General features: G+C 42.7%; 1 protein-coding gene across 10 annotated transcripts in view; it reads right to left on the reverse strand.

Annotated features, from left to right (window-relative positions):
* The window catches only part of PGCKA1 (PDCD10 and GCKIII kinases associated 1), an 84,978-nt gene that overhangs the window by 12,158 nt on the left and 60,742 nt on the right, over positions 1 to 12,078 (reverse strand). For 7 of the 10 annotated variants that reach the window (XM_070612980.1, XM_070612973.1, XM_070612975.1 and 4 more), the window contains one exon: positions 5,840 to 5,889. The exons of 1 other annotated variant lie outside the window; for it this stretch is intronic. The gene's annotated coding sequence lies outside the window, so the exon portion shown is untranslated. Of the gene's footprint in view, positions 1 to 5,839; positions 5,956 to 12,078 lie in introns of all 10 variants that reach the window. 2 more of the 10 variants (XM_070612974.1, XM_070612977.1) reach the window with 1 other exon arrangement.

Consider the following 12,078-nt stretch of genomic DNA (forward strand, 5'->3'; position numbering starts at 1 on the left):
CTTCCTCTACTTTATATGTGGGACACCCACCACAGCATGGCGTGCCAAGCGGTGCCGTGTCCGCACCCAGGATCCGAACTGGCGAACCCCAGGCCACCGAAGCGGAATGTGCACACTTAACCGCTGCGCCACCAGGGCGGCCCCAGGTTCTGTTGTTTTTTGAGTCCACTGGATTACACAGGAAGCAGCAGCTTGTGGTCCAGTAGCATTAGCAAAGGGGAACTGGATCCTCTTGATTTGGACTTGGACAGAATTTCATAGGTGTGGTTCCAAGTATTCACCACCAGATGGCACTATATAGTGGTTATTTAATGTCAAGGAAGGGACTTGGTATGGGAAAGCCCTCAGACACATGAGAATTCGTGCACAAATAACATAGGTGCTTTGCCATGTGGCAAAGTTAGGGAGTAGGTGATATGGTAAATATTTCAGACAGTTACCGTCACTTTCAAGTCCTGGTGGCCATGGCACCACCATATGGCACGGCCTCCTCCAGCTCTGGCCAGGTATAGGATTTATTCTGTAGCCTGGCCAGACCACGGTGGAGTCAAAAGGCTCCTACGATTCTATGGGGCCCTCTTTTGACACAATGACTGCACATCGAACCCCTAAATGGGAGATTTTGGGTTGTTCTCTCCAACCTGTATGTCTGGACAATAATTCTATGGAAGAGGCTGGGGGAGGAAGGAGTATGTGGGGTATAGAGGGGTCCAGGTCCTCCACCTGGGTTAGATATGATGCTGCTGGGCCTGTCCAACTGGCTGTTCCTCCCTTGTGACCATCCTTGTGGTCGAACCCCCCTCCCCCCATCCCCATGGGCTGCCCCATGGTAAGAGCTGGTCTTGGGGCTCCATCTTCTGGATAAGGGTATAGGGCCATGAATTAGGAAGTAAAGATAAAGCCACAAAATAAATACAGCCAAATTTGAACTTTTGGGGGGGAAGAAGCTCATTATTTAAAATAAATTCAGAATATTGTGTTTGAAAAGGCAAAATTTGCATGAATTATTGGAATTAAACAGAAGGCATATAGAAATTTTCAAGCTCTATTAGTAGCTTGTGGTCAGCCATCTAGACACCTCGCCAGTCCCCTCAGATCCTCCTGTACACTTGGTGGGAACTATTTTAGGGAAAATGTTTGGAGCTGTGCCCCTGTTCTCTGGACTGTAAATTCCTGGGAGTAGGCTCCTGTCTGAAGCAGATGAGATGCAATTCATTAACGAATAAAGACTGGGGTATACACATGGTAGGGGTGGCGATCCTGGTGGACGCAGAGGGCACAGGGTCCGTAAGGAATCCTCCTGGATCTGAGTGGGCCCAATAGCTTGCACTTCTGACAAGCTCCCAGGTGGTGCTGATACTGCTGGCTGGGGGCCACACTTTGGGAACCAGTGCCTTACTGCTGTAAGGAAGTCAGGGCAGTTCAGGCCTCTTTGCTTTGCTATGTTGCTGCTTGGTCCAGGTGAGCTTTACTTGAAGGGGGAGGACTAACATCCTAAGAACTTGGGAAGTTCCTGGCAATAGTGAGGCAGCCCCCATCACCACTGGCTCTTCTTGGTGGCAAATGATATGGCCCAAACCTAGTTGGCCGGAACATAATTTTATGTTGGTTAGAAATAATATTGGTCAGAAACTAATACCTGCAGTCACTATTCCCAATCTCAGCCCCAGTTAGTATAGTTTTCCAATCCTCTTAAGTTTCTAAAAATTCTGTGTTTTTCAAAATTTGTTTTTAAACACTTTCTAATTTACGTTGCTTTTTACCCTTCTCTATGGGGGCTGTGGCAGGGAAAAGTTAACATAACCAAATGTCTAGTAATATGGGATCAATTTAAACAACCTATATGTTTACTAATTGGGGAATGGTTGGAATAAACCTAAGACATTGGCTAGTCCACTGTCTGTCTGCTCTTAGATCCGTCCTCACCTCTCCCTGCTCGCTCATTTTCTCAGGGCACCATAATGCTGAGGAAGCCTTGCCCTCTGGATCCAGGTAGGTCTCACCAGTGGAAGGTGCTGGTGGAAGAGCAGAGCGGGAAGAGGTTGAGAAGCCATGGTTTATCCCTGCTTTGGACAGTATCCTGTCCATCCTGGCAGTGGCCGTATCTCCTCCACAGCTCTAGATGCCCAACAGCCTGACCCCCCCGATGCCAGTGAGAACCATGGAACCTCTCCTTCCAGCTACCGCCCCAGCATCTAGTCCCGTGTCTCACCAGAGGGTGGTAATGTCTTCCTGTCTTGAACATCTCTGTGTGACCACCGGCGTGCTGCCTCACCATCCCATTTGGAATCCCAGCTCTTCCAATACCTGCGTACCCTGCATACCCACTGAGTCTGACTTCCCTCTGTTTGAAAGAAGGGGCTCCCATTTCTGACTGAACCTTGCCTAACACAGATAATATCCTGATCAAAGGCTTTCTAGCTAAGATACTAAATAATAGACAACAGTATTGGACTCTGCAAAAATTGGTATTATCTAAGGTACATGTTGCTGCTTGCTGCATGCCTGACATAGGGCAGGTCACGGGGGCACGTCAACAGTGGTTGGGGAAGGGACTTTAGCTCCTCTATCATCTCCATCAAGTTCTCTTCCCTTTCCTGCCCCAAATCAGTCTGTTTGCTGTGCATGTATCTTTCAGACAAGGCTCCTGTCTTAAGTCTCCCTTCCAAGCTCTTAAACTCTTACTACATAGAGATGTTCTAAAACTGCCACTGGAGAAAGTATAGGGGACATAAGGACCTTCACACTATTTTCAGTAATCTCATGAAAACACCCAACATCATTAATGGGCGTGAGTGATGGTGGCTAATAGAGAAGTTTAGATGTTCTTTATGCCTGCTAAAATATAGAAGGTATTCCCTGTTATTAGCATAGGCGCCAGGCTGCATTAACTCACTCTCCATTATCAACATAGTGCGGGAAGCTGATTTTTAATATGCCCCTAAACGCTTCAGTGAGGCTCCAATTCAACAGCTTAAGACAATATCTAAAACTCTCAGAGTTGGTAATCCAGACAGTACCATGTGCTTATCAATGTGCTTTTGAAGTATGTGTTGAGGAAGTCATGCGAATTATCACAGGCAGCTCTGAAGAGAAAGTGGCTGAGACCATATATGGAGCTCAACTAATCACATACATAATCTCATTTAAGATGATAGCTTTTCATCAGTGATACGGAATTAGATATTTCCCACAAATTCTGCTACTTGGTAGAATCTTGTTTGCTGATGAATCAACAGCCCATGTCGTTGAAAACCAAACCAAGCATGGTGATCAGGGATCATGGCTGCAGCCCCAAGATTCCGAGCCAGCTGAAGACGGGGGGCAGGCCACAACCTTCTGGATGGCTTTTAGTTCCTGAGAATATGAACAAGTGCACTTTGGAGAATCCTCAATAATACAAATATAACTTATCGAGAAGATTTTTTAAATCTGAAATGAAGATGACATGTTTTCACTTAACATAGGCAGATCTACATCTTCTTCTTGGGACTCAGTGGACCCCCTTCAATCATACTCTCGACCATCATGGCAACAGTGTCATCTGACAAAACTCATCTCAACTCAGCTTGTTGGGCTGATCTCCCCGACTTTGGTTCAAGTTACGTAGGAAGCTCAGCATCACCGACCTTTAGTAGGGTATGTACTTATAAACACCAGAGATACTCTTGGCATCAGTATGTAATCGCTTTCATTTCTATGGCCACATTACCAGAAGGACTGGTCAAAGTCATACAGGGGGGCTAGGAGAAGAGGAGCAAGAACTTAAAATCCAGTCCAGAGGAGACAGTCTAGTGCTGTAATTAAGGGAGGGGGCTCTGGAGTCAAAATCTCGGTTGCCCTGTTATAATTTGGGTGATCTTGAGCAAGTCACTTAAATTCTCAGTTTTGCCAACCAATCAATGGGGAAAATAGTAATACCTAATCTCGCAGGGTTCCTATGAGGATCACATGTCTTAAACACATGATAGGCCTGGCAGAGTGCGTCTGGCAAGTAGTAGGCTTTTAACAAATGTTGACTGCTTTCATGTTCATGGTCATCATCAGTGGGAATATTCTTTAACTGTTGGGAGACAGTCACTTTTAGACACCGTGAATAGAGATGGGCCATGTTCTGACCAAATCCTCCCCGGAACCCCTTGGGAATCAGGGTGTCTCTCTAACACAGGGTAGGTCTCTAATTTTGGTAGGTAGCCTTATCAGGGAGTGGGGAGAAGTCTGGAAGAAACTTGAAGCATTTAGAAAAAGTTAAGTTCTGGAAATGAGGAGGAAGTTTTAGAGGAGACGATATAGAGAGAAATTTATATAATACAGTCTTGTAAGGCTACAAATAATGACAGCTTCAAAAGCACAGCTCATGGCTAGAAGCTTGGAATAAACTCGTTCTGGGTAATCCTCAGCATCCTAGAGTGCCCAAACCACAAAGAATCTTAGAGAACTTCCTACCCACTCACTTTATTTTACAAATGTGCTTTTGGACTCAGGGCTGGAAGCATGAACTAGTCAGAGGACAAGAAAAAACAGATTGTCCCACACTTGTAGATGACCTTATGTGTGTGGAATTGGGCCCCCAGCGTTTCTCTGAAGAATAGTAAAAAGTTTTTGCACTTGAAAAGACTGAGTAAGGTTCTCCGAGCACCCACTGGAGGCAAAAGACTCTGCTGGTTACTAAGACACAAAGAGGTCGAGGGTCCCTGCTGTCCGGTACAGGGCTCACCACCTATTCATGGAACAAACAGTTCCTGAGTCCCTGCTCTGTGCCAAGGACTGAACTCTGTTTCAGGGATCTGGAAAGAGTTTTACAGCCTAGCAAGGGAGATAGATATACAAATAGATGACTAATAGACTGTATGACACTGAACTATGTCATACAATGTGTTACATAAGGCGAAGAGTGCCTGAGCAATCTCAGGAAGATGAGGAAACGCTCGTGAGCGAAGGTGAGCAGATAATGGTGCTGGTGGAGCTGCAGAGCACACGGCAGGGGAAACGCAATGCGAGGGCAGGATTGCTACCTCTTACACCTTCTCTCTTAGACCCACCCTTTTCTTTCCATGTGCACTGCCACTGCCCTGTCCTAAACCATTATCACCTCTTTCTTACCTGAATTAATTACTGCAATATCCTCCTGTCACTTGCATCCACTTGTGTCGTCTGATACATTGGCCACATGGAAGTCACATGATGTTTTTAGGACACAAATCTGAATCACATCACTCCCCTGACTAAAACTTCCCAGAGGTGTCCAATGCCCTCAGGATAGTTAATAACACATAATAATGAAGATGATGATAAAAGTATCAAACTTCCATAGAGCTTCCTATCTATCAGGTGTTAATCTACATGCTTTATAGGTACTGGATCCTCATAATTTGTGGAGCCCATATTTGTGAACTCATCTACTTGTTAAAATTTATTTGTAACCCCAAAATTAATACTTGGGGTGCTATTGCTGTCATCAGTGGACATGTGCAGAGTAGCGAAAAATTGGAGTCATCTGATGTGCTCATTTCTAGCTAAGCTCAAGTGAGGCAGTGTCCCACTTCATCTTGGCTCTCATACTGTAAATCTTTTCAGCATGAAGACTTTGTTGGGTCGTGCCTCATCTCACATGTCTTAGAACTGTATCCCCTACACAAACAAAACCAAAAAGGAAATAACAGCATTCTACTAAAACCTGAACGAGCCAGAAAGAAATAGACTTTGGGGATTGCTCTGTCTACTGGCTTTAATGTTTTAGGTAATAAAAACTGTAGTGAAAGACTGAGTAATAGAATATTTAATGGAAAGTGGAAAGAAGAGAGCTTTTTCCCAAAGCATAAAAAAGAAAATAGTTTACCTGTTGTGGAGATTGTCCATTAGGTTTCTCTAGAAGTTTAACTTCTCTTCCTGCAACAACAAAAAAGTTGAAAATTGAGGCCTGCAAGTTGCCTCCTTTTCACAGCCAAGTTGCACCTGGAAAGTGACAGAAGAAAGCACTCCTGAGGGGCGCTAGGTAGTGACGTCGGGGAATGGAGGTCCTGGCCTGAACAGTTAGCCCTGGCAGACAGTGCTTTGAAATTTGCCAGGCCTGGGGGTGCAGCCCAGCTCCTGACACTCAGCAATCAATCAGCAATTTACACAAATTTCAGTGTTTTCATCTATAAAATAAGGTTGTAGTGAGATTTAAATGGTACAACATCTAGGCTGTTTATCACACACTGGGCGTGTTGGAATTGCTCCATAACCGAAAGCCATTGTCGTTACTTATCACTGTTGATAAACATTACATGACAATACATGTCTTCTCTGACGGTTAGCGTTTCAACTAAGCAGGAAAAAAACTCAAGGAATTTGCTTCTTGGAGACATATCAAACAACCAAAGTTTCAACGAATACACTTACAATGTTTCAGTAAGATATATAATTTAGAAAATAGCTTTGCTTATAATGAGAATAACGATGTATAGAATTTGAGAAAGTAAAGCAAATGTGCAGATTTTTACCAACTTCTCTATGATTATTCAAGAGATTCACTATAAACAAACACAACTTTTTCAAGAAATGCTCTTAGCCCACTCCCAAGTAGACGACATCTTGAGATAATAAATTCTGCCTCAAATTTACCATATAATATTGGAATGGTTTCATCCTTTTGGTGATTCAACTTCATATTCTTGTCAGCAATGTCTTTTCACTCAGTATTATTTCTTATTGTTTAATAATTCCTTAAAATCTAATACACTGCCCAAATGTCACCTGATTCTATTATTCTTAATTTTTACCACAGTATTTATAACTAGTGTTTGGTAAGGAAGACACGAGAAAGGCAAAGATCATGCCCACTGGGAGCTAACCATCTAGCTGGGGAGAGAAAAGAGACAAGAAGAGTTCACAAATCACTAAAATATTATGCAGGGCACAAATAATGCCATCAGAGGAACAGGAACAAACCTGAGCAGGTTCAGGACTAGGAGACTTTGTAACTGGGCTGACTGCACCTGAACCAGGCATTCATTGAAGGAGGAGAGGAACTGCGGCAGATGGAAAAATAATGATGGCGAGGTGTGCTGGGGGGCCCTTTTAGGCACAGGGAACATGACAAAGAGGAGTCAGGAAAGGATGGCGTATTATTTAGTCAAATAATTGAACTCCGACTGTGTGCTAAGAACCAGAAAACTGCAGCGAATGGGACGCCATGTTGTGTGTTGTATAGAACGACAGCCCTATGTGCAGAAGAGTGACTATTCGGGATTGCTTGGTGTTTAAAGAACTTGGAACTCGCCGTGTGGTTGGTAGACAGATAACCAACCAATGATAAGCGCTTTTTAGGAAACCAACTTGATGCGGCAATTTGGAGTTACAGGAGAGAACCTACTTAGAGTCAGGGATGGACTTTTGAGGAGGCAGCATTTAAATCGGGACCCAAAGGATGAGATGGAGCCAGCCATGCAAAAAATAGCTCTCGACAAGCCACTGCCAGGTTAAGAAGCCTTAAGTGGTTCTGCATTGCCTACCAAATCTTTAATATCCTCAGCTAAGCATTCAAGGCCTTCCACAGTATGGCACCAATGGCCTCCTATATTCTCTCTGAAGCTCCTTTAGCCATTCCTATTTCTAGCCAATCTGAACTTTTCACTGTTTTCTAACCATGCCTATATCTTCCTGTTCCTATGCCTTTGCACATATTACTTCCCCCAGCTGGCATGCTGCCATATCCATTGATATTTTGCAAAATTCTACTGATCCTCCAAAATTCATTTCACACACCACTTCCTCCTTAAAGATTTCTTAAAATTCCAACTAAAGGTAATCACTCCATTTAAAAAATTTCTGCAGAATCTTTCCTCTTATATAGCTCTGATCACTTTCTGCCCAGGTCACAGTAATTCATTTATATAACATTCCCTCCATTAGACTTCAAACTCTTAGTAGGGAGGGGTCATGGCTTCATCATTGTTTATCTCCGCATCGTATCTCCTCACACGGTGGCTTGCATTTACGTGGTGCATTTCATGTCTGTTAAAAATTTGATGTAAAAACATCAACAGTTTTAAGATGCCTAATACCAGTGTATAATATTATAAAACAACAATGTACATATTTTATCAAATCTAACATGCATATGTATTCATTTACCTTTTAACATCTCTGAAACTAGAATGCATCTTACAATTACTGGCACATCATGGTTAAACTGGCGACATTGTTTTGTATTTTTGTGGTGCAGAATGGTACATGTTACAATTGATGACATCTAATATTCGAACAAATGTAGGTTCCCCCCCCCTTTTTTTTTTTTGTTGAGGAAGACTTGCCCTGAGCTAACATCTGTGCCAATCTTCCTTTATTTGGTATGTGGGTCACTGCCACAGCATGGCTGACAAGTGGTATAGGTCTACGCCTGGGATCTGAACCCATGAACCCAGGCCGCCAAAGCAGAGCACATCAAACTTAACCACTATGCCATGAGGTTAGCCCCTAAAATATGGTATTTTAATCCTACATTATAGTTTGTTATCTCAGAAGTATATTATGCATATATGCATACATTTTATTAAAAGTATCTTATGTTAAATGAGTGTCTACTTGGGCACAATTATACAAAGAAGTGTAAGACATGGTTCATTTACTCAAGAACTTTTAAGACGAAAACTAACCATATCCAGAGATGGAGTAAGAATTTTACGAGCTCTCAGCACTATAAAGATCATGTACCAAAATAAAAACAATAAGCATAAAATAAGACTCTTCAAAGGAATTCTATTTTTTTCCAAGGAAGACTTTTTGAGATAATAAATTTTTTCAAAAGACAATATTTTTGGCACACCTACTCTGCTGATGCCTTATGTACATGACTCATTTGTTGGTTGGGCAAGCTAGCACTGACGTTACGTTGGGTTGTATATGGTTGTACATGGTGAGGACCCAAGGACTGGCACAGCCAATTGGTGCTAAGCATCATGGGAGTTTGGGAGAAGAAGCAATCCCAGTGCAGCCGAGCTGCCAGGAAAAGCTTCATGGAAAAATGGGGCTATGAGAGATAGGTAGAAATTAGTTAGGCAGAGAGGACATTTTTAGTAAAAGCAAAAGGGTAAGAAAGAATATGACTTACACAAAAGACAATGGAGAGACCCATGTTGTGGACAGATGTGGCATATGTGACCCGGTTACTGAGGCCCTTGAAAGTGTTTAAGAGGCAGTTAGGTTCCTAAATCCCTTTCTGCACTCTGGCCTCGAGGTGGTTTCCACTCTCCATCTCAACTGAAGAATGTAAGTTTAGTGCCTGAAAAGGGTAAAATAGGGTTTCTGGCTCAGGAACATAGCAGAGAACACACAGCAAAGGGCAGGGGTTCCGAACCCCAACTGGGAAATGAAGTGACTGTGTGCACAAGGAATGCTGCGATGTTCAGCTGCTCCGCTCCACGGCTCTGGGAACGCTGGCAGCCACCTCCAGACACCTGAGGCAAGTCTCTAACATGAAAGGGAGACATGGAAACCAACCAACCAACCCAAAAGCACTTAAAACATAGAGTAGGGAGAAGAAAACCAAAACAAAACAATTGACAATAATAGCCTCATCATGTCACTTGCATCCAAAAAGAACAGAGGCTATTAAAAAAAATCAGAGAACAACAACAAAGCTCTTGGAAATTAAAAGAAGACAGGAAAAACGAGTATTTCATCATTGAAGAAAAAGATGAGGAAATCTTATATGAAGTAGCAAAAGAGATAAAGATGTTTGAAATGGAATAGAAAAGGTAAAAAAATTTAGAGGACTAGTCTAGGAGGTCCAATATCCACATAATAGGAGTCCTAAAAATAAAAAACAAAGAAACTCCAAAAAACAAAAGGAGGCGATGAATTCATCAACAAAATGATTTCAGAAAATTTCCCATAACTGAAAGACACGAATTTCTAGAGGAAAGCACTTACCAAGTGCCCAACACAACAGAGAAAATCAGACTCAGCATCAAGACATACCATTGTGATATTTCAGAACTGGGAAAAAAGCGAAGATCTCCCAGGCTTCTAGAAAGAAAGAAACAGGCCATATACAAAGAACTGGGGATCAGAATGGTCTTAGACTTCTTAACCTCACAGACACAGACACACACACACACGAATCATTCTAAACTTGGCCAAACTACCAACTAAGCGAGAAGGTAGAACGAAGACATTTTTACATATGAAGGTCTCAAAAACATTACCATGCACATGCCTTCCCCTCCTGGGAAGGATGCTATTAGAAGACGTAACAAACAAATGAGGGAGTAAACCAAGAAGGGAAGGGGAGGGATACAAGGAAATAGGGCATTAAACACAAGAGAGAGACACAGGCAGCCCCCAGGAAGACAGTGATGGAAGATCCCAGAATGCCAGCAGTGTGCGCAGCCGAGAGGACCACTCGCTCAGACTAGAGAAGGAAAGGAGGCTTTGGGCAGTTTTCTTACAAGACATGAAATTGATAGAATAACTGAAGTGTCCTAAAGGGAAAGATTTATACAATAGGGAAAGAATTTGGGGCTGAATCAATGGTAAGTATGCAGAGCACTAAACAAAGGAAAAAATGAGCCATTTGCTACCTCCAGAGAAAAAGCTGTACAGGAAAGGAAATATAATTAGGATTCTCTACCTGCCTTAGCCGTGAACAGCATTTACACAGGCATAATAGATAGCAGACATTCATGTAACTAAAACCGAAGCGGGGTTCAGTGGGGAGTGGGAACAGTCCTTATGTGTGATGGGGCACGGGGTGGAAGCTGAATCATCTTCCTCCATAGTGGAAGATAATGTCTAAAACTGAAGAAAAAACCCAAAAAAACCAAACAAGAAGCGGTAATAAAAATGCTCATTTAGAGAAATAGAGTCAAATAACCACAATAATCAGCTAACAAAGTGATTTCCATTTAGGAAGGAAAAATGTGCTCACAGAGAGGAGTCTGGGCCTCATCTGAAGATTTGGGACTAATGTAGTCAAAAGAGCCAAGTCATGAGAAAGGGTAAACTCGATGATACCAGCAATAACAATGACACTTTTGCAAAAGCTGACTCGCATCCATTTCTTTAACCTACATTAATTATTCAACATCTAGAGCTGTGGGCCAGGCCACGTGCTAGTAGAGGATCAGAGCAGGAGGAATAAGACAAATCTTACAACCTAGTGAGGTGGGTAAAACACAAGCAAATAATCATGATCCACTGCTCGAAAGGAGCTTACAGGCAAAGTATTATGAAAATGTGGGGATCAGACATCAACCTTTCAGAATATTCTAGAGCTGTGCAGTCCAATATGGTAACTACTAGCCACATGTGGCTATTTAAATTACTTAAAATTAAATACATTAAAGGTTAGTTCCTTGGTTACACCAGCTAGACACATTTCAAGTGCTCAAAAGCCACCAGAGGCTGGTAGCTACCATATTGGACAGTGTAGACATAGAACACTTTCCTCATTACAGAAAGTTCTATTAGATGGTGCTGTCTGGAGGTGCTTAGGTGATTTTTATAGCGTTTTCAAGGACATCAACCCCCTGAAGGGATCACATTCCATGGGTCTCTTAGTAAATAGAGCCTTGCAGAGCTTGATATTTAACCAGCTAAATTATTTGTACGTGGAATGGAATTTTTACTCTGTCAGAAGTTTAGTTTTCAATTGGAGCCACCCCTACAGTGAGGAAGGGGTATTTCTTACATTTCCTGACCACCCACAGATATGGGGGGCAAATGCTGCTGGTGACCAGAAGTCTGTGAGTCTTTGGGAAAGCACTTTTGCAGAGTGGAAAGAGGGGATTGTTCTGGAGAACTCAGAAACTACTGAGTTTGAATTTTAGCTCCACTGCTTATTAGCTGTGTGGCCTCGAGCAAATCTCTCAACCTCTCTGGGCCTTTGTGTTTTTAGACGGGAAGTGCAGATAACCATGTGTTAGGATAAGCAGGTGGCAGAAGCACAAAAACAGCAGCTGCCATTCTTCTCGTTGTTCTTAATCTCCAACATTCAAGTAGGCTGGAGAGAGAAGTCTCTCAATGGAGAAGAGGGCCAGCGCTCACCTCTCATTTCTTCTCATCACTACTCTGTTTTCTGGCTTTTGTTAAAGG

Source organism: Equus przewalskii, chromosome 3, assembly GCF_037783145.1.
Source record: "Equus przewalskii isolate Varuska chromosome 3, EquPr2, whole genome shotgun sequence".
Taxonomy (NCBI): domain Eukaryota; kingdom Metazoa; phylum Chordata; class Mammalia; order Perissodactyla; family Equidae; genus Equus; species Equus przewalskii.